This window comes from Lissotriton vulgaris, unplaced genomic scaffold, assembly GCF_964263255.1.
Source record: "Lissotriton vulgaris unplaced genomic scaffold, aLisVul1.2 SCAFFOLD_12273, whole genome shotgun sequence".
In the NCBI taxonomy this organism is placed as follows: domain Eukaryota; kingdom Metazoa; phylum Chordata; class Amphibia; order Caudata; family Salamandridae; genus Lissotriton; species Lissotriton vulgaris.
In genome coordinates, this window is record NW_028248299.1 from 1 (window position 1) to 20648 (window position 20648).

Below are 20648 nucleotides of genomic sequence, written 5' to 3' on the forward strand. Positions count from 1 at the left end.
GCGCTGCTGGTGGGCGTGGACATGCAAATTTCGCTGGCCGGCCGAGGCCTGTGGGAAGCCGCTGTGGGTAGCTGCGCGCTTTCCAAAGTGGGCACAGGGGCCTTGGCTGGGCAACCTTGCGCCCCACAAGGCCCGTGCTCTGCCTGGCCCGGCCTCAGGCCTTCCCTGTGTGGATGCCACCCTCGCTCTGCCGGGAGATGCCAAGCGGGCCGCCCTCGCCCTGTCCCCTTCCAACTCATACTTACCTGGCAGGGGAGACACCATGATCACGAAGGTGGTTCTCCCAGGGTGAGGCTCATCCATTGCACTTCGGATGTGCTGACCCCTGCGATGTCCCCAAATGCGGGATACTCGACTGCATAATTTCTGGTAGTGGGGGACTGCGTTCGCGCTTTCCCCTGATCTCTGGTTTCAAGAAAGACAAAAAGGGAAAAAATAAAAAGGAGTCTGGAGCACCTTTCGTCGTCTTCTGTGGTCTGTCCAGGGTGCTGCGGCTGGATTGGAAGGGGGCGTGGGCAAGAGGGAATCGCATGCAAAGTGCTGAGCCTGGGGAATGATGGGATAGTTGAAGCCTCCCACTCTGGGGCCCTATCCAGAGACAGGGCAGTAGGCCCTGGCCAGGTGACATGTCTGCTCCTTTCGATCTCCCACCCTGGGGCAGTGGCCTGGCTGCCAGCCACTTGCCTCACCCTAGCCTTCCTGGGCCCAGACTCTGGCTGAGGCCCCCAGGCTGTGGCCCGGCGAGGGCTCTGCCCGGCGAGGGTTCTGCTGCGTTTGGGAGCGTTCGGGAAGGCGTGAGGGGCTCAGGGCGGGAACCCCTGCTCGCTTGCTGGACGGTTTGTCCCTGGCTTTCAGCCACAAGCAGTCAACTGGGGCCTAGCCAGGCAACTGGTCACTGCCTCCCCTAGAGTGGGCTTCAGTGGCAGCTCTTGAGCATCAAAAGCCCCAAATCTCTGCTTCTGGGCCCAAAATCGACCTGGCAAGCCCCCTTCTGTGAGTGCTGTAGCCCTGGCTTTGCCCCACGTGTGAGCTGCGTGCAGCATTGTGAAAGCAGGGCCCTGATTGGCGCTGCTGGTGGGCGTGGACATGCAAATTTCGCTGGCCGGCCGAGGCCTGTGGGAAGCCGCTGTGGGTAGCTGCGCGCTTTCCAAAGTGGGCACAGGGGCCTTGGCTGGGCAACCTTGCGCCCCACAAGGCCCGTGCTCTGCCTGGCCCGGCCTCAGGCCTTCCCTGTGTGGATGCCACCCTCGCTCTGCCGGGAGATGCCAAGCGGGCCGCCCTCGCCCTGTCCCCTTCCAACTCATACTTACCTGGCAGGGGAGACACCATGATCACGAAGGTGGTTCTCCCAGGGTGAGGCTCATCCATTGCACTTCGGATGTGCTGACCCCTGCGATGTCCCCAAATGCGGGATACTCGACTGCATAATTTCTGGTAGTGGGGGACTGCGTTCGCGCTTTCCCCTGATCTCTGGTTTCAAGAAAGACAAAAAGGGAAAAAAATAAAAAGGAGTCTGGAGCACCCTTTGACGTTTCTTGTCGTCCGTCCAGGGTGCTGGAAGGGGGCGTGGGCGAGGGCCAATTACATATGCAAATTAACAAGACTGAGCCATGCTGGGTTAGGGCTTAGAAACGTGCTTCTGGGCCCGATTTCGGCCTGGCAAGCCCTCTTGTCTGCTTGCCGTAGCCTTTGCTTGCGCACAGTTTGGAGGGCCTGACAGGTCTGCTTTTGGGCCCGATTTCGACCTGGCAAGCCCCTTCTGTAAGTGCTGTAGCCCTGGCTTTGCCCCACGTGTGAGCTGCGTGCAGCATTGTGAAAGCAGGGCCCTGATTGGCGCTGCTGGTGGGCGTGGACATGCAAATTTCGCTGGCCGGCCGAGGCCTGTGGGAAGCCGCTGTGGGTAGCTGCGCGCTTTCCAAAGTGGGCACAGGGGCCTTGGCTGGGCAACCTTGCGCCCCACAAGGCCCGTGCTCTGCCTGGCCCGGCCTCAGGCCTTCCCTGTGTGGATGCCACCCTCGCTCTGCCGGGAGATGCCAAGCGGGCCGCCCTCGCCCTGTCCCTTCCAACTCATACTTACCTGGCAGGGGAGACACCATGATCACGAAGGTGGTTCTCCCAGGGTGAGGCTCATCCATTGCACTTCGGATGTGCTGACCCCTGCGATGTCCCCAAATGCGGGATACTCGACTGCATAATTTCTGGTAGTGGGGACTGCGTTCGCGCTTTCCCCTGATCTCTGGTTTCAAGAAAGACAAAAAGGGAAAAAAATAAAAAGGAGTCTGGAGCCACCCTTTGACGTTTCTTGTCGTCCGTCCAGGGTGCTGGAAGGGGGCGTGGGCGAGGGCCAATTACATATGCAAATTAACAAGACTGAGCCATGCTGGGTTAGGGCTTAGAAACGTGCTTCTGGGCCCGATTTCGGCCTGGCAAGCCCTCTTGTCTGCTTGCCGTAGCCTTTGCTTGCGCACAGTTTGGAGGGCCTGACAGGTCTGCTTTTGGGCCCGATTTCGACCTGGCAAGCCCCCTTCTGTAAGTGCTGTAGCCCTGGCTTTGCCCCACGTGTGAGCTGCGTGCAGCATTGTGAAAGCAGGGCCCTGATTGGCGCTGCTGGTGGGCGTGGACATGCAAATTTCGCTGGCCGGCCGAGGCCTGTGGGAAGCCGCTGTGGGTAGCTGCGCGCTTTCCAAAGTGGGCACAGGGGCCTTGGCTGGGCAACCTTGCGCCCCACAAGGCCCGTGCTCTGCCTGGCCCGGCCTCAGGCCTTCCCTGTGTGGATGCCACCCTCGCTCTGCCGGGAGATGCCAAGCGGGCCGCCCTCGCCCTGTCCCCTTCCAACTCATACTTACCTGGCAGGGGAGACACCATGATCACGAAGGTGGTTCTCCCAGGGTGAGGCTCATCCATTGCACTTCGGATGTGCTGACCCCTGCGATGTCCCCAAATGCGGGATACTCGACTGCATAATTTCTGGTAGTGGGGGGACTGCGTTCGCGCTTTCCCCTGATCTCTGGTTTCAAGAAAGACAAAAAGGGAAAAAATAAAAAGGAGTCTGGAGCACCTTTCGTCGTCTTCTGTGGTCTGTCCAGGGTGCTGCGGCTGGATTGGAAGGGGGCGTGGGCAAGAGGGAATCGCATGCAAAGTGCTGAGCCTGGGGAATGATGGGATAGTTGAAGCCTCCCACTCTGGGGCCCTATCCAGAGACAGGGCAGTAGGCCCTGGCCAGGTGACATGTCTGCTCCTTTCGATCTCCCACCCTGGGGCAGTGGCCTGGCTGCCAGCCACTTGCCTCACCCTAGCCTTCCTGGGCCAGACTCTGGCTGAGGCCCCCAGGCTGTGGCCCGGCGAGGGCTCTGCCCGGCGAGGGTTCTGCTGCGTTTGGGAGCGTTCGGGAAGGCGTGAGGGGCTCAGGGCGGGAACCCCTGCTCGCTTGCTGGACGGTTTGTCCCTGGCTTTCAGCCACAAGCAGTCAACTGGGGCCTAGCCAGGCAACTGGTCACTGCCTCCCCTAGAGTGGGCTTCAGTGGCAGCTCTTGAGCATCAAAAGCCCCAAATCTCTGCTTCTGGGCCCAAAATCGACCTGGCAAGCCCCCTTCTGTGAGTGCTGTAGCCCTGGCTTTGCCCCACGTGTGAGCTGCGTGCAGCATTGTGAAAGCAGGGCCCTGATTGGCGCTGCTGGTGGGCGTGGACATGCAAATTTCGCTGGCCGGCCGAGGCCTGTGGGAAGCCGCTGTGGGTAGCTGCGCGCTTTCCAAAGTGGGCACAGGGGCCTTGGCTGGGCAACCTTGCGCCCCACAAGGCCCGTGCTCTGCCTGGCCCGGCCTCAGGCCTTCCCTGTGTGGATGCCACCCTCGCTCTGCCGGGAGATGCCAAGCGGGCCGCCCTCGCCCTGTCCCCTTCCAACTCATACTTACCTGGCAGGGGAGACACCATGATCACGAAGGTGGTTCTCCCAGGGTGAGGCTCATCCATTGCACTTCGGATGTGCTGACCCCTGCGATGTCCCCAAATGCGGGATACTCGACTGCATAATTTCTGGTAGTGGGGGACTGCGTTCGCGCTTTCCCCTGATCTCTGGTTTCAAGAAAGACAAAAAGGGAAAAAAATAAAAAGGAGTCTGGAGCACCCTTTGACGTTTCTTGTCGTCCGTCCAGGGTGCTGGAAGGGGGCGTGGGCGAGGGCCAATTACATATGCAAATTAACAAGACTGAGCCATGCTGGGTTAGGGCTTAGAAACGTGCTTCTGGGCCCGATTTCGGCCTGGCAAGCCCTCTTGTCTGCTTGCCGTAGCCTTTGCTTGCGCACAGTTTGGAGGGCCTGACAGGTCTGCTTTTGGGCCCGATTTCGACCTGGCAAGCCCCCTTCTGTAAGTGCTGTAGCCCTGGCTTTGCCCCACGTGTGAGCTGCGTGCAGCATTGTGAAAGCAGGGCCCTGATTGGCGCTGCTGGTGGGCGTGGACATGCAAATTTCGCTGGCCGGCCGAGGCCTGTGGGAAGCCGCTGTGGGTAGCTGCGCGCTTTCCAAAGTGGGCACAGGGGCCTTGGCTGGGCAACCTTGCGCCCCACAAGGCCCGTGCTCTGCCTGGCCCGGCCTCAGGCCTTCCCTGTGTGGATGCCACCCTCGCTCTGCCGGGAGATGCCAAGCGGGCCGCCCTCGCCCTGTCCCTTCCAACTCATACTTACCTGGCAGGGGAGACACCATGATCACGAAGGTGGTTCTCCCAGGGTGAGGCTCATCCATTGCACTTCGGATGTGCTGACCCCTGCGATGTCCCCAAATGCGGGATACTCGACTGCATAATTTCTGGTAGTGGGGGACTGCGTTCGCGCTTTCCCTGATCTCTGGTTTCAAGAAAGACAAAAAGGGAAAAAAATAAAAAGGAGTCTGGAGCACCCTTTGACGTTTCTTGTCGTCCGTCCAGGGTGCTGGAAGGGGGCGTGGGCGAGGGCCAATTACATATGCAAATTAACAAGACTGAGCCATGCTGGGTTAGGGCTTAGAAACGTGCTTCTGGGCCCGATTTCGGCCTGGCAAGCCCTCTTGTCTGCTTGCCGTAGCCTTTGCTTGCGCACAGTTTGGAGGGCCTGACAGGTCTGCTTTTGGGCCCGATTTCGACCTGGCAAGCCCCCTTCTGTAAGTGCTGTAGCCCTGGCTTAGCCCTGGCTTTGCCCCACGTGTGAGCTGCGTGCAGCATTGTGAAAGCAGGGCCCTGATTGGCGCTGCTGGTGGGCGTGGACATGCAAATTTCGCTGGCCGGCCGAGGCCTGTGGGAAGCCGCTGTGGGTAGCTGCGCGCTTTCCAAAGTGGGCACAGGGGCCTTGGCTGGGCAACCTTGCGCCCCACAAGGCCCGTGCTCTGCCTGGCCCGGCCTCAGGCCTTCCCTGTGTGGATGCCACCCTCGCTCTGCCGGGAGATGCCAAGCGGGCCGCCCTCGCCCTGTCCCCTTCCAACTCATACTTACCTGGCAGGGGAGACACCATGATCACGAAGGTGGTTCTCCCAGGGTGAGGCTCATCCATTGCACTTCGGATGTGCTGACCCCTGCGATGTCCCCAAATGCGGGATACTCGACTGCATAATTTCTGGTAGTGGGGGACTGCGTTCGCGCTTTCCCCTGATCTCTGGTTTCAAGAAAGACAAAAAGGGAAAAAATAAAAAGGAGTCTGGAGCACCTTTCGTCGTCTTCTGTGGTCTGTCCAGGGTGCTGCGGCTGGATTGGAAGGGGGCGTGGGCAAGAGGGAATCGCATGCAAAGTGCTGAGCCTGGGGAATGATGGGATAGTTGAAGCCTCCCACTCTGGGGCCCTATCCAGAGACAGGGCAGTAGGCCCTGGCCAGGTGACATGTCTGCTCCTTTCGATCTCCCACCCTGGGGCAGTGGCCTGGCTGCCAGCCACTTGCCTCACCCTAGCCTTCCTGGGCCCAGACTCTGGCTGAGGCCCCCAGGCTGTGGCCCGGCGAGGGCTCTGCCCGGCGAGGGTTCTGCTGCGTTTGGGAGCGTTCGGGAAGGCGTGAGGGGCTCAGGGCGGGAACCCCTGCTCGCTTGCTGGACGGTTTGTCCCTGGCTTTCAGCCACAAGCAGTCAACTGGGGCCTAGCCAGGCAACTGGTCACTGCCTCCCCTAGAGTGGGCTTCAGTGGCAGCTCTTGAGCATCAAAAGCCCCAAATCTCTGCTTCTGGGCCCAAAATCGACCTGGCAAGCCCCCTTCTGTGAGTGCTGTAGCCCTGGCTTTGCCCCACGTGTGAGCTGCGTGCAGCATTGTGAAAGCAGGGCCCTGATTGGCGCTGCTGGTGGGCGTGGACATGCAAATTTCGCTGGCCGGCCGAGGCCTGTGGGAAGCCGCTGTGGGTAGCTGCGCGCTTTCCAAAGTGGGCACAGGGGCCTTGGCTGGGCAACCTTGCGCCCCACAAGGCCCGTGCTCTGCCTGGCCCGGCCTCAGGCCTTCCCTGTGTGGATGCCACCCTCGCTCTGCCGGGAGATGCCAAGCGGGCCGCCCTCGCCCTGTCCCCTTCCAACTCATACTTACCTGGCAGGGGAGACACCATGATCACGAAGGTGGTTCTCCCAGGGTGAGGCTCATCCATTGCACTTCGGATGTGCTGACCCCTGCGATGTCCCCAAATGCGGGATACTCGACTGCATAATTTCTGGTAGTGGGGGACTGCGTTCGCGCTTTCCCCTGATCTCTGGTTTCAAGAAAGACAAAAAGGGAAAAAAATAAAAAGGAGTCTGGAGCACCCTTTGACGTTTCTTGTCGTCCGTCCAGGGTGCTGGAAGCTGGCTGGAAGGGGGCGTGGGCGAGGGCCAATTACATATGCAAATTAACAAGACTGAGCCATGCTGGGTTAGGGCTTAGAAACGTGCTTCTGGGCCCGATTTCGGCCTGGCAAGCCCTCTTGTCTGCTTGCCGTAGCCTTTGCTTGCGCACAGTTTGGAGGGCCTGACAGGTCTGCTTTTGGGCCCGATTTCGACCTGGCAAGCCCCCTTCTGTAAGTGCTGTAGCCCTGGCTTTGCCCCACGTGTGAGCTGCGTGCAGCATTGTGAAAGCAGGGCCCTGATTGGCGCTGCTGGTGGGCGTGGACATGCAAATTTCGCTGGCCGGCCGAGGCCTGTGGGAAGCCGCTGTGGGTAGCTGCGCGCTTTCCAAAGTGGGCACAGGGGCCTTGGCTGGGCAACCTTGCGCCCCACAAGGCCCGTGCTCTGCCTGGCCCGGCCTCAGGCCTTCCCTGTGTGGATGCCACCCTCGCTCTGCCGGGAGATGCCAAGCGGGCCGCCCTCGCCCTGTCCCCTTCCAACTCATACTTACCTGGCAGGGGAGACACCATGATCACGAAGGTGGTTCTCCCAGGGTGAGGCTCATCCATTGCACTTCGGATGTGCTGACCCCTGCGATGTCCCCAAATGCGGGATACTCGACTGCATAATTTCTGGTAGTGGGGGACTGCGTTCGCGCTTTCCCCTGATCTCTGGTTTCAAGAAAGACAAAAAGGGAAAAAAATAAAAAGGAGTCTGGAGCACCCTTTGACGTTTCTTGTCGTCCGTGAAGGGGGCGTGGGCGAGGGCCAATTACATATGCAAATTAACAAGACTGAGCCATGCTGGGTTAGGGCTTAGAAACGTGCTTCTGGGCCCGATTTCGGCCTGGCAAGCCCTCTTGTCTGCTTGCCGTAGCCTTTGCTTGCGCACAGTTTGGAGGGCCTGACAGGTCTGCTTTTGGGCCCGATTTCGACCTGGCAAGCCCCCTTCTGTAAGTGCTGTAGCCCTGGCTTTGCCCCACGTGTGAGCTGCGTGCAGCATTGTGAAAGCAGGGCCCTGATTGGCGCTGCTGGTGGGCGTGGACATGCAAATTTCGCTGGCCGGCCGAGGCCTGTGGGAAGCCGCTGTGGGTAGCTGCGCGCTTTCCAAAGTGGGCACAGGGGCCTTGGCTGGGCAACCTTGCGCCCCACAAGGCCCGTGCTCTGCCTGGCCCGGCCTCAGGCCTTCCCTGTGTGGATGCCACCCTCGCTCTGCCGGGAGATGCCAAGCGGGCCGCCCTCGCCCTGTCCCCTTCCAACTCATACTTACCTGGCAGGGGAGACACCATGATCACGAAGGTGGTTCTCCCAGGGTGAGGCTCATCCATTGCACTTCGGATGTGCTGACCCCTGCGATGTCCCCAAATGCGGGATACTCGACTGCATAATTTCTGGTAGTGGGGGACTGCGTTCGCGCTTTCCCCTGATCTCTGGTTTCAAGAAAGACAAAAAGGGAAAAAATAAAAAGGAGTCTGGAGCACCTTTCGTCGTCTTCTGTGGTCTGTCCAGGGTGCTGCGGCTGGATTGGAAGGGGGCGTGGGCAAGAGGGAATCGCATGCAAAGTGCTGAGCCTGGGGAATGATGGGATAGTTGAAGCCTCCCACTCTGGGGCCCTATCCAGAGACAGGGCAGTAGGCCCTGGCCAGGTGACATGTCTGCTCCTTTCGATCTCCCACCCTGGGGCAGTGGCCTGGCTGCCAGCCACTTGCCTCACCCTAGCCTTCCTGGGCCCAGACTCTGGCTGAGGCCCCCAGGCTGTGGCCCGGCGAGGGCTCTGCCCGGCGAGGGTTCTGCTGCGTTTGGGAGCGTTCGGGAAGGCGTGAGGGGCTCAGGGCGGGAACCCCTGCTCGCTTGCTGGACGGTTTGTCCCTGGCTTTCAGCCACAAGCAGTCAACTGGGGCCTAGCCAGGCAACTGGTCACTGCCTCCCCTAGAGTGGGCTTCAGTGGCAGCTCTTGAGCATCAAAAGCCCCAAATCTCTGCTTCTGGGCCCAAAATCGACCTGGCAAGCCCCCTTCTGTGAGTGCTGTAGCCCTGGCTTTGCCCCACGTGTGAGCTGCGTGCAGCATTGTGAAAGCAGGGCCCTGATTGGCGCTGCTGGTGGGCGTGGACATGCAAATTTCGCTGGCCGGCCGAGGCCTGTGGGAAGCCGCTGTGGGTAGCTGCGCGCTTTCCAAAGTGGGCACAGGGGCCTTGGCTGGGCAACCTTGCGCCCCACAAGGCCCGTGCTCTGCCTGGCCCGGCCTCAGGCCTTCCCTGTGTGGATGCCACCCTCGCTCTGCCGGGAGATGCCAAGCGGGCCGCCCTCGCCCTGTCCCCTTCCAACTCATACTTACCTGGCAGGGGAGACACCATGATCACGAAGGTGGTTCTCCCAGGGTGAGGCTCATCCATTGCACTTCGGATGTGCTGACCCCTGCGATGTCCCCAAATGCGGGATACTCGACTGCATAATTTCTGGTAGTGGGGGACTGCGTTCGCGCTTTCCCCTGATCTCTGGTTTCAAGAAAGACAAAAAGGGAAAAAAATAAAAAGGAGTCTGGAGCACCCTTTGACGTTTCTTGTCGTCCGTCCAGGGTGCTGGAAGGGGGCGTGGGCGAGGGCCAATTACATATGCAAATTAACAAGACTGAGCCATGCTGGGTTAGGGCTTAGAAACGTGCTTCTGGGCCCGATTTCGGCCTGGCAAGCCCTCTTGTCTGCTTGCCGTAGCCTTTGCTTGCGCACAGTTTGGAGGGCCTGACAGGTCTGCTTTTGGGCCCGATTTCGACCTGGCAAGCCCCCTTCTGTAAGTGCTGTAGCCCTGGCTTTGCCCCACGTGTGAGCTGCGTGCAGCATTGTGAAAGCAGGGCCCTGATTGGCGCTGCTGGTGGGCGTGGACATGCAAATTTCGCTGGCCGGCCGAGGCCTGTGGGAAGCCGCTGTGGGTAGCTGCGCGCTTTCCAAAGTGGGCACAGGGGCCTTGGCTGGGCAACCTTGCGCCCCACAAGGCCCGTGCTCTGCCTGGCCCGGCCTCAGGCCTTCCCTGTGTGGATGCCACCCTCGCTCTGCCGGGAGATGCCAAGCGGGCCGCCCTCGCCCTGTCCCCTTCCAACTCATACTTACCTGGCAGGGGAGACACCATGATCACGAAGGTGGTTCTCCCAGGGTGAGGCTCATCCATTGCACTTCGGATGTGCTGACCCCTGCGATGTCCCCAAATGCGGGATACTCGACTGCATAATTTCTGGTAGTGGGGGACTGCGTTCGCGCTTTCCCCTGATCTCTGGTTTCAAGAAAGACAAAAAGGGAAAAAAATAAAAAGGAGTCTGGAGCACCCTTTGACGTTTCTTGTCGTCCGTCCAGGGTGCTGGAAGGGGGCGTGGGCGAGGGCCAATTACATATGCAAATTAACAAGACTGAGCCATGCTGGGTTAGGGCTTAGAAACGTGCTTCTGGGCCCGATTTCGGCCTGGCAAGCCCTCTTGTCTGCTTGCCGTAGCCTTTGCTTGCGCACAGTTTGGAGGGCCTGACAGGTCTGCTTTTGGGCCCGATTTCGACCTGGCAAGCCCCCTTCTGTAAGTGCTGTAGCCCTGGCTTTGCCCCACGTGTGAGCTGCGTGCAGCATTGTGAAAGCAGGGCCCTGATTGGCGCTGCTGGTGGGCGTGGACATGCAAATTTCGCTGGCCGGCCGAGGCCTGTGGGAAGCCGCTGTGGGTAGCTGCGCGCTTTCCAAAGTGGGCACAGGGGCCTTGGCTGGGCAACCTTGCGCCCCACAAGGCCCGTGCTCTGCCTGGCCCGGCCTCAGGCCTTCCCTGTGTGGATGCCACCCTCGCTCTGCCGGGAGATGCCAAGCGGGCCGCCCTCGCCCTGTCCCCTTCCAACTCATACTTACCTGGCAGGGGAGACACCATGATCACGAAGGTGGTTCTCCCAGGGTGAGGCTCATCCATTGCACTTCGGATGTGCTGACCCCTGCGATGTCCCCAAATGCGGGATACTCGACTGCATAATTTCTGGTAGTGGGGGACTGCGTTCGCGCTTTCCCCTGATCTCTGGTTTCAAGAAAGACAAAAAGGGAAAAAATAAAAAGGAGTCTGGAGCACCTTTCGTCGTCTTCTGTGGTCTGTCCAGGGTGCTGCGGCTGGATTGGAAGGGGGCGTGGGCAAGAGGGAATCGCATGCAAAGTGCTGAGCCTGGGGAATGATGGGATAGTTGAAGCCTCCCACTCTGGGGCCCTATCCAGAGACAGGGCAGTAGGCCCTGGCCAGGTGACATGTCTGCTCCTTTCGATCTCCCACCCTGGGGCAGTGGCCTGGCTGCCAGCCACTTGCCTCACCCTAGCCTTCCTGGGCCCAGACTCTGGCTGAGGCCCCCAGGCTGTGGCCCGGCGAGGGCTCTGCCCGGCGAGGGTTCTGCTGCGTTTGGGAGCGTTCGGGAAGGCGTGAGGGGCTCAGGGCGGGAACCCCTGCTCGCTTGCTGGACGGTTTGTCCCTGGCTTTCAGCCACAAGCAGTCAACTGGGGCCTAGCCAGGCAACTGGTCACTGCCTCCCCTAGAGTGGGCTTCAGTGGCAGCTCTTGAGCATCAAAAGCCCCAAATCTCTGCTTCTGGGCCCAAAATCGACCTGGCAAGCCCCCTTCTGTGAGTGCTGTAGCCCTGGCTTTGCCCCACGTGTGAGCTGCGTGCAGCATTGTGAAAGCAGGGCCCTGATTGGCGCTGCTGGTGGGCGTGGACATGCAAATTTCGCTGGCCGGCCGAGGCCTGTGGGAAGCCGCTGTGGGTAGCTGCGCGCTTTCCAAAGTGGGCACAGGGGCCTTGGCTGGGCAACCTTGCGCCCCACAAGGCCCGTGCTCTGCCTGGCCCGGCCTCAGGCCTTCCCTGTGTGGATGCCACCCTCGCTCTGCCGGGAGATGCCAAGCGGGCCGCCCTCGCCCTGTCCCCTTCCAACTCATACTTACCTGGCAGGGGAGACACCATGATCACGAAGGTGGTTCTCCCAGGGTGAGGCTCATCCATTGCACTTCGGATGTGCTGACCCCTGCGATGTCCCCAAATGCGGGATACTCGACTGCATAATTTCTGGTAGTGGGGGACTGCGTTCGCGCTTTCCCCTGATCTCTGGTTTCAAGAAAGACAAAAAGGGAAAAAAATAAAAAGGAGTCTGGAGCACCCTTTGACGTTTCTTGTCGTCCGTCCAGGGTGCTGGAAGCTGGCTGGAAGGGGGCGTGGGCGAGGGCCAATTACATATGCAAATTAACAAGACTGAGCCATGCTGGGTTAGGGCTTAGAAACGTGCTTCTGGGCCCGATTTCGGCCTGGCAAGCCCTCTTGTCTGCTTGCCGTAGCCTTTGCTTGCGCACAGTTTGGAGGGCCTGACAGGTCTGCTTTTGGGCCCGATTTCGACCTGGCAAGCCCCCTTCTGTAAGTGCTGTAGCCCTGGCTTTGCCCCACGTGTGAGCTGCGTGCAGCATTGTGAAAGCAGGGCCCTGATTGGCGCTGCTGGTGGGCGTGGACATGCAAATTTCGCTGGCCGGCCGAGGCCTGTGGGAAGCCGCTGTGGGTAGCTGCGCGCTTTCCAAAGTGGGCACAGGGGCCTTGGCTGGGCAACCTTGCGCCCCACAAGGCCCGTGCTCTGCCTGGCCCGGCCTCAGGCCTTCCCTGTGTGGATGCCACCCTCGCTCTGCCGGGAGATGCCAAGCGGGCCGCCCTCGCCCTGTCCCCTTCCAACTCATACTTACCTGGCAGGGGAGACACCATGATCACGAAGGTGGTTCTCCCAGGGTGAGGCTCATCCATTGCACTTCGGATGTGCTGACCCCTGCGATGTCCCCAAATGCGGGATACTCGACTGCATAATTTCTGGTAGTGGGGGACTGCGTTCGCGCTTTCCCCTGATCTCTGGTTTCAAGAAAGACAAAAAGGGAAAAAAATAAAAAGGAGTCTGGAGCACCCTTTGACGTTTCTTGTCGTCCGTGAAGGGGGCGTGGGCGAGGGCCAATTACATATGCAAATTAACAAGACTGAGCCATGCTGGGTTAGGGCTTAGAAACGTGCTTCTGGGCCCGATTTCGGCCTGGCAAGCCCTCTTGTCTGCTTGCCGTAGCCTTTGCTTGCGCACAGTTTGGAGGGCCTGACAGGTCTGCTTTTGGGCCCGATTTCGACCTGGCAAGCCCCCTTCTGTAAGTGCTGTAGCCCTGGCTTTGCCCCACGTGTGAGCTGCGTGCAGCATTGTGAAAGCAGGGCCCTGATTGGCGCTGCTGGTGGGCGTGGACATGCAAATTTCGCTGGCCGGCCGAGGCCTGTGGGAAGCCGCTGTGGGTAGCTGCGCGCTTTCCAAAGTGGGCACAGGGGCCTTGGCTGGGCAACCTTGCGCCCCACAAGGCCCGTGCTCTGCCTGGCCCGGCCTCAGGCCTTCCCTGTGTGGATGCCACCCTCGCTCTGCCGGGAGATGCCAAGCGGGCCGCCCTCGCCCTGTCCCCTTCCAACTCATACTTACCTGGCAGGGGAGACACCATGATCACGAAGGTGGTTCTCCCAGGGTGAGGCTCATCCATTGCACTTCGGATGTGCTGACCCCTGCGATGTCCCCAAATGCGGGATACTCGACTGCATAATTTCTGGTAGTGGGGGACTGCGTTCGCGCTTTCCCCTGATCTCTGGTTTCAAGAAAGACAAAAAGGGAAAAAATAAAAAGGAGTCTGGAGCACCTTTCGTCGTCTTCTGTGGTCTGTCCAGGGTGCTGCGGCTGGATTGGAAGGGGGCGTGGGCAAGAGGGAATCGCATGCAAAGTGCTGAGCCTGGGGAATGATGGGATAGTTGAAGCCTCCCACTCTGGGGCCCTATCCAGAGACAGGGCAGTAGGCCCTGGCCAGGTGACATGTCTGCTCCTTTCGATCTCCCACCCTGGGGCAGTGGCCTGGCTGCCAGCCACTTGCCTCACCCTAGCCTTCCTGGGCCCAGACTCTGGCTGAGGCCCCCAGGCTGTGGCCCGGCGAGGGCTCTGCCCGGCGAGGGTTCTGCTGCGTTTGGGAGCGTTCGGGAAGGCGTGAGGGGCTCAGGGCGGGAACCCCTGCTCGCTTGCTGGACGGTTTGTCCCTGGCTTTCAGCCACAAGCAGTCAACTGGGGCCTAGCCAGGCAACTGGTCACTGCCTCCCCTAGAGTGGGCTTCAGTGGCAGCTCTTGAGCATCAAAAGCCCCAAATCTCTGCTTCTGGGCCCAAAATCGACCTGGCAAGCCCCCTTCTGTGAGTGCTGTAGCCCTGGCTTTGCCCCACGTGTGAGCTGCGTGCAGCATTGTGAAAGCAGGGCCCTGATTGGCGCTGCTGGTGGGCGTGGACATGCAAATTTCGCTGGCCGGCCGAGGCCTGTGGGAAGCCGCTGTGGGTAGCTGCGCGCTTTCCAAAGTGGGCACAGGGGCCTTGGCTGGGCAACCTTGCGCCCCACAAGGCCCGTGCTCTGCCTGGCCCGGCCTCAGGCCTTCCCTGTGTGGATGCCACCCTCGCTCTGCCGGGAGATGCCAAGCGGGCCGCCCTCGCCCTGTCCCCTTCCAACTCATACTTACCTGGCAGGGGAGACACCATGATCACGAAGGTGGTTCTCCCAGGGTGAGGCTCATCCATTGCACTTCGGATGTGCTGACCCCTGCGATGTCCCCAAATGCGGGATACTCGACTGCATAATTTCTGGTAGTGGGGGACTGCGTTCGCGCTTTCCCCTGATCTCTGGTTTCAAGAAAGACAAAAAGGGAAAAAAATAAAAAGGAGTCTGGAGCACCCTTTGACGTTTCTTGTCGTCCGTCCAGGGTGCTGGAAGGGGGCGTGGGCGAGGGCCAATTACATATGCAAATTAACAAGACTGAGCCATGCTGGGTTAGGGCTTAGAAACGTGCTTCTGGGCCCGATTTCGGCCTGGCAAGCCCTCTTGTCTGCTTGCCGTAGCCTTTGCTTGCGCACAGTTTGGAGGGCCTGACAGGTCTGCTTTTGGGCCCGATTTCGACCTGGCAAGCCCCCTTCTGTAAGTGCTGTAGCCCTGGCTTTGCCCCACGTGTGAGCTGCGTGCAGCATTGTGAAAGCAGGGCCCTGATTGGCGCTGCTGGTGGGCGTGGACATGCAAATTTCGCTGGCCGGCCGAGGCCTGTGGGAAGCCGCTGTGGGTAGCTGCGCGCTTTCCAAAGTGGGCACAGGGGCCTTGGCTGGGCAACCTTGCGCCCCACAAGGCCCGTGCTCTGCCTGGCCCGGCCTCAGGCCTTCCCTGTGTGGATGCCACCCTCGCTCTGCCGGGAGATGCCAAGCGGGCCGCCCTCGCCCTGTCCCCTTCCAACTCATACTTACCTGGCAGGGGAGACACCATGATCACGAAGGTGGTTTTCCCAGGGTGAGGCTCATCCATTGCACTTCGGATGTGCTGACCCCTGCGATGTCCCCAAATGCGGGATACTCGACTGCATAATTTCTGGTAGTGGGGGACTGCGTTCGCGCTTTCCCCTGATCTCTGGTTTCAAGAAAGACAAAAAGGGAAAAAAATAAAAAGGAGTCTGGAGCACCCTTTGACGTTTCTTGTCGTCCGTCCAGGGTGCTGGAAGGGGGCGTGGGCGAGGGCCAATTACATATGCAAATTAACAAGACTGAGCCATGCTGGGTTAGGGCTTAGAAACGTGCTTCTGGGCCCGATTTCGGCCTGGCAAGCCCTCTTGTCTGCTTGCCGTAGCCTTTGCTTGCGCACAGTTTGGAGGGCCTGACAGGTCTGCTTTTGGGCCCGATTTCGACCTGGCAAGCCCCCTTCTGTAAGTGCTGTAGCCCTGGCTTTGCCCCACGTGTGAGCTGCGTGCAGCATTGTGAAAGCAGGGCCCTGATTGGCGCTGCTGGTGGGCGTGGACATGCAAATTTCGCTGGCCGGCCGAGGCCTGTGGGAAGCCGCTGTGGGTAGCTGCGCGCTTTCCAAAGTGGGCACAGGGGCCTTGGCTGGGCAACCTTGCGCCCCACAAGGCCCGTGCTCTGCCTGGCCCGGCCTCAGGCCTTCCCTGTGTGGATGCCACCCTCGCTCTGCCGGGAGATGCCAAGCGGGCCGCCCTCGCCCTGTCCCCTTCCAACTCATACTTACCTGGCAGGGGAGACACCATGATCACGAAGGTGGTTCTCCCAGGGTGAGGCTCATCCATTGCACTTCGGATGTGCTGACCCCTGCGATGTCCCCAAATGCGGGATACTCGACTGCATAATTTCTGGTAGTGGGGGACTGCGTTCGCGCTTTCCCCTGATCTCTGGTTTCAAGAAAGACAAAAAGGGAAAAAAATAAAAAGGAGTCTGGAGCACCCTTTGACGTTTCTTGTCGTCCGTCCAGGGTGCTGGAAGGGGGCGTGGGCGAGGGCCAATTACATATGCAAATTAACAAGACTGAGCCATGCTGGGTTAGGGCTTAGAAACGTGCTTCTGGGCCCGATTTCGGCCTGGCAAGCCCTCTTGTCTGCTTGCCGTAGCCTTTGCTTGCGCACAGTTTGGAGGGCCTGACAGGTCTGCTTTTGGGCCCGATTTCGACCTGGCAAGCCCCCTTCTGTAAGTGCTGTAGCCCTGGCTTTGCCCCACGTGTGAGCTGCGTGCAGCATTGTGAAAGCAGGGCCCTGATTGGCGCTGCTGGTGGGCGTGGACATGCAAATTTCGCTGGCCGGCCGAGGCCTGTGGGAAGCCGCTGTGGGTAGCTGCGCGCTTTCCAAAGTGGGCACAGGGGCCTTGGCTGGGCAACCTTGCGCCCCACAAGGCCCGTGCTCTGCCTGGCCCGGCCTCAGGCCTTCCCTGTGTGGATGCCACCCTCGCTCTGCCGGGAGATGCCAAGCGGGCCGCCCTCGCCCTGTCCCCTTCCAACTCATACTTACCTGGCAGGGGAGACACCATGATCACGAAGGTGGTTCTCCCAGGGTGAGGCTCATCCATTGCACTTCGGATGTGCTGACCCCTGCGATGTCCCCAAATGCGGGATACTCGACTGCATAATTTCTGGTAGTGGGGGACTGCGTTCGCGCTTTCCCCTGATCTCTGGTTTCAAGAAAGACAAAAAGGGAAAAAATAAAAAGGAGTCTGGAGCACCTTTCGTCGTCTTCTGTGGTCTGTCCAGGGTGCTGCGGCTGGATTGGAAGGGGGCGTGGGCAAGAGGGAATCGCATGCAAAGTGCTGAGCCTGGGGAATGATGGGATAGTTGAAGCCTCCCACTCTGGGGCCCTATCCAGAGACAGGGCAGTAGGCCCTGGCCAGGTGACATGTCTGCTCCTTTCGATCTCCCACCCTGGGGCAGTGGCCTGGCTGCCAGCCACTTGCCTCACCCTAGCCTTCCTGGGCCCAGACTCTGGCTGAGGCCCCCAGGCTGTGGCCCGGCGAGGGCTCTGCCCGGCGAGGGTTCTGCTGCGTTTGGGAGCGTTCGGGAAGGCGTGAGGGGCTCAGGGCGGGAACCCCTGCTCGCTTGCTGGACGGTTTGTCCCTGGCTTTCAGCCACAAGCAGTCAACTGGGGCCTAGCCAGGCAACTGGTCACTGCCTCCCCTAGAGTGGGCTTCAGTGGCAGCTCTTGAGCATCAAAAGCCCCAAATCTCTGCTTCTGGGCCCAAAATCGACCTGGCAAGCCCCCTTCTGTGAGTGCTGTAGCCCTGGCTTTGCCCCACGTGTGAGCTGCGTGCAGCATTGTGAAAGCAGGGCCCTGATTGGCGCTGCTGGTGGGCGTGGACATGCAAATTTCGCTGGCCGGCCGAGGCCTGTGGGAAGCCGCTGTGGGTAGCTGCGCGCTTTCCAAAGTGGGCACAGGGGCCTTGGCTGGGCAACCTTGCGCCCCACAAGGCCCGTGCTCTGCCTGGCCCGGCCTCAGGCCTTCCCTGTGTGGATGCCACCCTCGCTCTGCCGGGAGATGCCAAGCGGGCCGCCCTCGCCCTGTCCCCTTCCAACTCATACTTACCTGGCAGGGGAGACACCATGATCACGAAGGTGGTTCTCCCAGGGTGAGGCTCATCCATTGCACTTCGGATGTGCTGACCCCTGCGATGTCCCCAAATGCGGGATACTCGACTGCATAATTTCTGGTAGTGGGGGACTGCGTTCGCGCTTTCCCCTGATCTCTGGTTTCAAGAAAGACAAAAAGGGAAAAAAATAAAAAGGAGTCTGGAGCACCCTTTGACGTTTCTTGTCGTCCGTCCAGGGTGCTGGAAGCTGGCTGGAAGGGGGCGTGGGCGAGGGCCAATTACATATGCAAATTAACAAGACTGAGCCATGCTGGGTTAGGGCTTAGAAACGTGCTTCTGGGCCCGATTTCGGCCTGGCAAGCCCTCTTGTCTGCTTGCCGTAGCCTTTGCTTGCGCACAGTTTGGAGGGCCTGACAGGTCTGCTTTTGGGCCCGATTTCGACCTGGCAAGCCCCCTTCTGTAAGTGCTGTAGCCCTGGCTTTGCCCCACGTGTGAGCTGCGTGCAGCATTGTGAAAGCAGGGCCCTGATTGGCGCTGCTGGTGGGCGTGGACATGCAAATTTCGCTGGCCGGCCGAGGCCTGTGGGAAGCCGCTGTGGGTAGCTGCGCGCTTTCCAAAGTGGGCACAGGGGCCTTGGCTGGGCAACCTTGCGCCCCACAAGGCCCGTGCTCTGCCTGGCCCGGCCTCAGGCCTTCCCTGTGTGGATGCCACCCTCGCTCTGCCGGGAGATGCCAAGCGGGCCGCCCTCGCCCTGTCCCCTTCCAACTCATACTTACCTGGCAGGGGAGACACCATGATCACGAAGGTGGTTCTCCCAGGGTGAGGCTCATCCATTGCACTTCGGATGTGCTGACCCCTGCGATGTCCCCAAATGCGGGATACTCGACTGCATAATTTCTGGTAGTGGGGGACTGCGTTCGCGCTTTCCCCTGATCTCTGGTTTCAAGAAAGACAAAAAGGGAAAAAAATAAAAAGGAGTCTGGAGCACCCTTTGACGTTTCTTGTCGTCCGTGAAGGGGGCGTGGGCGAGGGCCAATTACATATGCAAATTAACAAGACTGAGCCATGCTGGGTTAGGGCTTAGAAACGTGCTTCTGGGCCCGATTTCGGCCTGGCAAGCCCTCTTGTCTGCTTGCCGTAGCCTTTGCTTGCGCACAGTTTGGAGGGCCTGACAGGTCTGCTTTTGGGCCCGATTTCGACCTGGCAAGCCCCCTTCTGTAAGTGCTGTAGCCCTGGCTTTGCCCCACGTGTGAGCTGCGTGCAGCATTGTGAAAGCAGGGCCCTGATTGGCGCTGCTGGTGGGCGTGGACATGCAAATTTCGCTGGCCGGCCGAGGCCTGTGGGAAGCCGCTGTGGGTAGCTGCGCGCTTTCCAAAGTGGGCACAGGGGCCTTGGCTGGGCAACCTTGCGCCCCACAAGGCCCGTGCTCTGCCTGGCCCGGCCTCAGGCCTTCCCTGTGTGGATGCCACCCTCGCTCTGCCGGGAGATGCCAAGCGGGCCGCCCTCGCCCTGTCCCCTTCCAACTCATACTTACCTGGCAGGGGAGACACCATGATCACGAAGGTGGTTCTCCCAGGGTGAGGCTCATCCATTGCACTTCGGATGTGCTGACCCCTGCGATGTCCCCAAATGCGGGATACTCGACTGCATAATTTCTGGTAGTGGGGGACTGCGTTCGCGCTTTCCCCTGATCTCTGGTTTCAAGAAAGACAAAAAGGGAAAAAATAAAAAGGAGTCTGGAGCACCTTTCGTCGTCTTCTGTGGTCTGTCCAGGGTGCTGCGGCTGGATTGGAAGGGGGCGTGGGCAAGAGGGAATCGCATGCAAAGTGCTGAGCCTGGGGAATGATGGGATAGTTGAAGCCTCCCACTCTGGGGCCCTATCCAGAGACAGGGCAGTAGGCCCTGGCCAGGTGACATGTCTGCTCCTTTCGATCTCCCACCCTGGGGCAGTGGCCTGGCTGCCAGCCACTTGCCTCACCCTAGCCTTCCTGGGCCCAGACTCTGGCTGAGGCCCCCAGGCTGTGGCCCGGCGAGGGCTCTGCCCGGCGAGGGTTCTGCTGCGTTTGGGAGCGTTCGGGAAGGCGTGAGGGGCTCAGGGCGGGAACCCCTGCTCGCTTGCTGGACGGTTTGTCCCTGGCTTTCAGCCACAAGCAGTCAACTGGGGCCTAGCCAGGCAACTGGTCACTGCCTCCCCTAGAGTGGGCTTCAGTGGCAGCTCTTGAGCATCAAAAGCCCCAAATCTCTGCTTCTGGGCCCAAAATCGACCTGGCAAGCCCCCTTCTGTGAGTGCTGTAGCCCTGGCTTTGCCCCACGTGTGAGCTGCGTGCAGCATTGTGAAAGCAGGGCCCTGATTGGCGCTGCTGGTGGGCGTGGACATGCAAATTTCGCTGGCCGGCCGAGGCCTGTGGGAAGCCGCTGTGGGTAGCTGCGCGCTTTCCAAAGTGGGCACAGGGGCCTTGGCTGGGCAACCTTGCGCCCCACAAGGCCCGTGCTCTGCCTGGCCCGGCCTCAGGCCTTCCCTGTGTGGATGCCACCCTCGCTCTGCCGGGAGATGCCAAGCGGGCCGCCCTCGCCCTGTCCCCTTCCAACTCATACTTACCTGGCAGGGGAGACACCATGATCACGAAGGTGGTTCTCCCAGGGTGAGGCTCATCCATTGCACTTCGGATGTGCTGACCCCTGCGATGTCCCCAAATGCGGGATACTCGACTGCATAATTTCTGGTAGTGGGGGACTGCGTTCGCGCTTTCCCCTGATCTCTGGTTTCAAGAAAGACAAAAAGGGAAAAAAATAAAAAGGAGTCTGGAGCACCCTTTGACGTTTCTTGTCGTCCGTCCAGGGTGCTGGAAGGGGGCGTGGGCGAGGGCCAATTACATATGCAAATTAACAAGACTGAGCCATGCTGGGTTAGGGCTTAGAAACGTGCTTCTGGGCCCGATT

At 60.2% G+C, this 20648-nt stretch overlaps 24 non-coding genes across 24 annotated transcripts; all 24 read left to right on the plus strand.

The window, feature by feature from the left end:
• The first annotated feature begins 237 nt into the window (after nucleotides 1–237).
• Nucleotides 238–401, plus strand: LOC147664142 (U1 spliceosomal RNA). The gene has a single exon (XR_015305147.1). It is a non-coding gene; the product is annotated as a U1 spliceosomal RNA (small nuclear RNA).
• Nucleotides 402–1302: 901 nt separating this feature from the next.
• On the plus strand, nucleotides 1303–1466 carry LOC147664143 (U1 spliceosomal RNA). The gene has a single exon (XR_015305158.1). It is a non-coding gene; the product is annotated as a U1 spliceosomal RNA (small nuclear RNA).
• A 603-nt stretch (nucleotides 1467–2069) lies between these two features.
• LOC147664144 (U1 spliceosomal RNA) lies at nucleotides 2070–2232 on the plus strand. The gene has a single exon (XR_015305175.1). It is a non-coding gene; the product is annotated as a U1 spliceosomal RNA (small nuclear RNA).
• Nucleotides 2233–2838: 606 nt separating this feature from the next.
• On the plus strand, nucleotides 2839–3003 carry LOC147664145 (U1 spliceosomal RNA). Its single transcript, XR_015305136.1, has one exon. It is a non-coding gene; the product is annotated as a U1 spliceosomal RNA (small nuclear RNA).
• Nucleotides 3004–3903: 900 nt separating this feature from the next.
• On the plus strand, nucleotides 3904–4067 carry LOC147664146 (U1 spliceosomal RNA). Its single transcript, XR_015305169.1, has one exon. It is a non-coding gene; the product is annotated as a U1 spliceosomal RNA (small nuclear RNA).
• Nucleotides 4068–4671: 604 nt separating this feature from the next.
• Nucleotides 4672–4835, plus strand: LOC147664147 (U1 spliceosomal RNA). The gene has a single exon (XR_015305174.1). It is a non-coding gene; the product is annotated as a U1 spliceosomal RNA (small nuclear RNA).
• A 615-nt stretch (nucleotides 4836–5450) lies between these two features.
• On the plus strand, nucleotides 5451–5614 carry LOC147664148 (U1 spliceosomal RNA). Its single transcript, XR_015305177.1, has one exon. It is a non-coding gene; the product is annotated as a U1 spliceosomal RNA (small nuclear RNA).
• Nucleotides 5615–6515: 901 nt separating this feature from the next.
• On the plus strand, nucleotides 6516–6679 carry LOC147664149 (U1 spliceosomal RNA). The gene has a single exon (XR_015305137.1). It is a non-coding gene; the product is annotated as a U1 spliceosomal RNA (small nuclear RNA).
• A 616-nt stretch (nucleotides 6680–7295) lies between these two features.
• LOC147664150 (U1 spliceosomal RNA) lies at nucleotides 7296–7459 on the plus strand. Its single transcript, XR_015305138.1, has one exon. It is a non-coding gene; the product is annotated as a U1 spliceosomal RNA (small nuclear RNA).
• Nucleotides 7460–8053: 594 nt separating this feature from the next.
• LOC147664151 (U1 spliceosomal RNA) lies at nucleotides 8054–8217 on the plus strand. The gene has a single exon (XR_015305139.1). It is a non-coding gene; the product is annotated as a U1 spliceosomal RNA (small nuclear RNA).
• A 901-nt stretch (nucleotides 8218–9118) lies between these two features.
• Nucleotides 9119–9282, plus strand: LOC147664152 (U1 spliceosomal RNA). The gene has a single exon (XR_015305140.1). It is a non-coding gene; the product is annotated as a U1 spliceosomal RNA (small nuclear RNA).
• A 605-nt stretch (nucleotides 9283–9887) lies between these two features.
• LOC147664153 (U1 spliceosomal RNA) lies at nucleotides 9888–10051 on the plus strand. Its single transcript, XR_015305141.1, has one exon. It is a non-coding gene; the product is annotated as a U1 spliceosomal RNA (small nuclear RNA).
• Nucleotides 10052–10656: 605 nt separating this feature from the next.
• LOC147664154 (U1 spliceosomal RNA) lies at nucleotides 10657–10820 on the plus strand. The gene has a single exon (XR_015305142.1). It is a non-coding gene; the product is annotated as a U1 spliceosomal RNA (small nuclear RNA).
• A 901-nt stretch (nucleotides 10821–11721) lies between these two features.
• LOC147664155 (U1 spliceosomal RNA) lies at nucleotides 11722–11885 on the plus strand. Its single transcript, XR_015305143.1, has one exon. It is a non-coding gene; the product is annotated as a U1 spliceosomal RNA (small nuclear RNA).
• A 616-nt stretch (nucleotides 11886–12501) lies between these two features.
• On the plus strand, nucleotides 12502–12665 carry LOC147664156 (U1 spliceosomal RNA). The gene has a single exon (XR_015305144.1). It is a non-coding gene; the product is annotated as a U1 spliceosomal RNA (small nuclear RNA).
• Nucleotides 12666–13259: 594 nt separating this feature from the next.
• Nucleotides 13260–13423, plus strand: LOC147664157 (U1 spliceosomal RNA). The gene has a single exon (XR_015305145.1). It is a non-coding gene; the product is annotated as a U1 spliceosomal RNA (small nuclear RNA).
• A 901-nt stretch (nucleotides 13424–14324) lies between these two features.
• Nucleotides 14325–14488, plus strand: LOC147664158 (U1 spliceosomal RNA). Its single transcript, XR_015305146.1, has one exon. It is a non-coding gene; the product is annotated as a U1 spliceosomal RNA (small nuclear RNA).
• A 605-nt stretch (nucleotides 14489–15093) lies between these two features.
• LOC147664159 (U1 spliceosomal RNA) lies at nucleotides 15094–15257 on the plus strand. Its single transcript, XR_015305172.1, has one exon. It is a non-coding gene; the product is annotated as a U1 spliceosomal RNA (small nuclear RNA).
• Nucleotides 15258–15862: 605 nt separating this feature from the next.
• Nucleotides 15863–16026, plus strand: LOC147664160 (U1 spliceosomal RNA). The gene has a single exon (XR_015305148.1). It is a non-coding gene; the product is annotated as a U1 spliceosomal RNA (small nuclear RNA).
• Nucleotides 16027–16631: 605 nt separating this feature from the next.
• LOC147664161 (U1 spliceosomal RNA) lies at nucleotides 16632–16795 on the plus strand. Its single transcript, XR_015305149.1, has one exon. It is a non-coding gene; the product is annotated as a U1 spliceosomal RNA (small nuclear RNA).
• A 901-nt stretch (nucleotides 16796–17696) lies between these two features.
• On the plus strand, nucleotides 17697–17860 carry LOC147664162 (U1 spliceosomal RNA). Its single transcript, XR_015305150.1, has one exon. It is a non-coding gene; the product is annotated as a U1 spliceosomal RNA (small nuclear RNA).
• Nucleotides 17861–18476: 616 nt separating this feature from the next.
• On the plus strand, nucleotides 18477–18640 carry LOC147664163 (U1 spliceosomal RNA). Its single transcript, XR_015305151.1, has one exon. It is a non-coding gene; the product is annotated as a U1 spliceosomal RNA (small nuclear RNA).
• A 594-nt stretch (nucleotides 18641–19234) lies between these two features.
• Nucleotides 19235–19398, plus strand: LOC147664164 (U1 spliceosomal RNA). The gene has a single exon (XR_015305152.1). It is a non-coding gene; the product is annotated as a U1 spliceosomal RNA (small nuclear RNA).
• A 901-nt stretch (nucleotides 19399–20299) lies between these two features.
• Nucleotides 20300–20463, plus strand: LOC147664165 (U1 spliceosomal RNA). Its single transcript, XR_015305153.1, has one exon. It is a non-coding gene; the product is annotated as a U1 spliceosomal RNA (small nuclear RNA).
• Nucleotides 20464–20648: the final 185 nt, after the last annotated feature.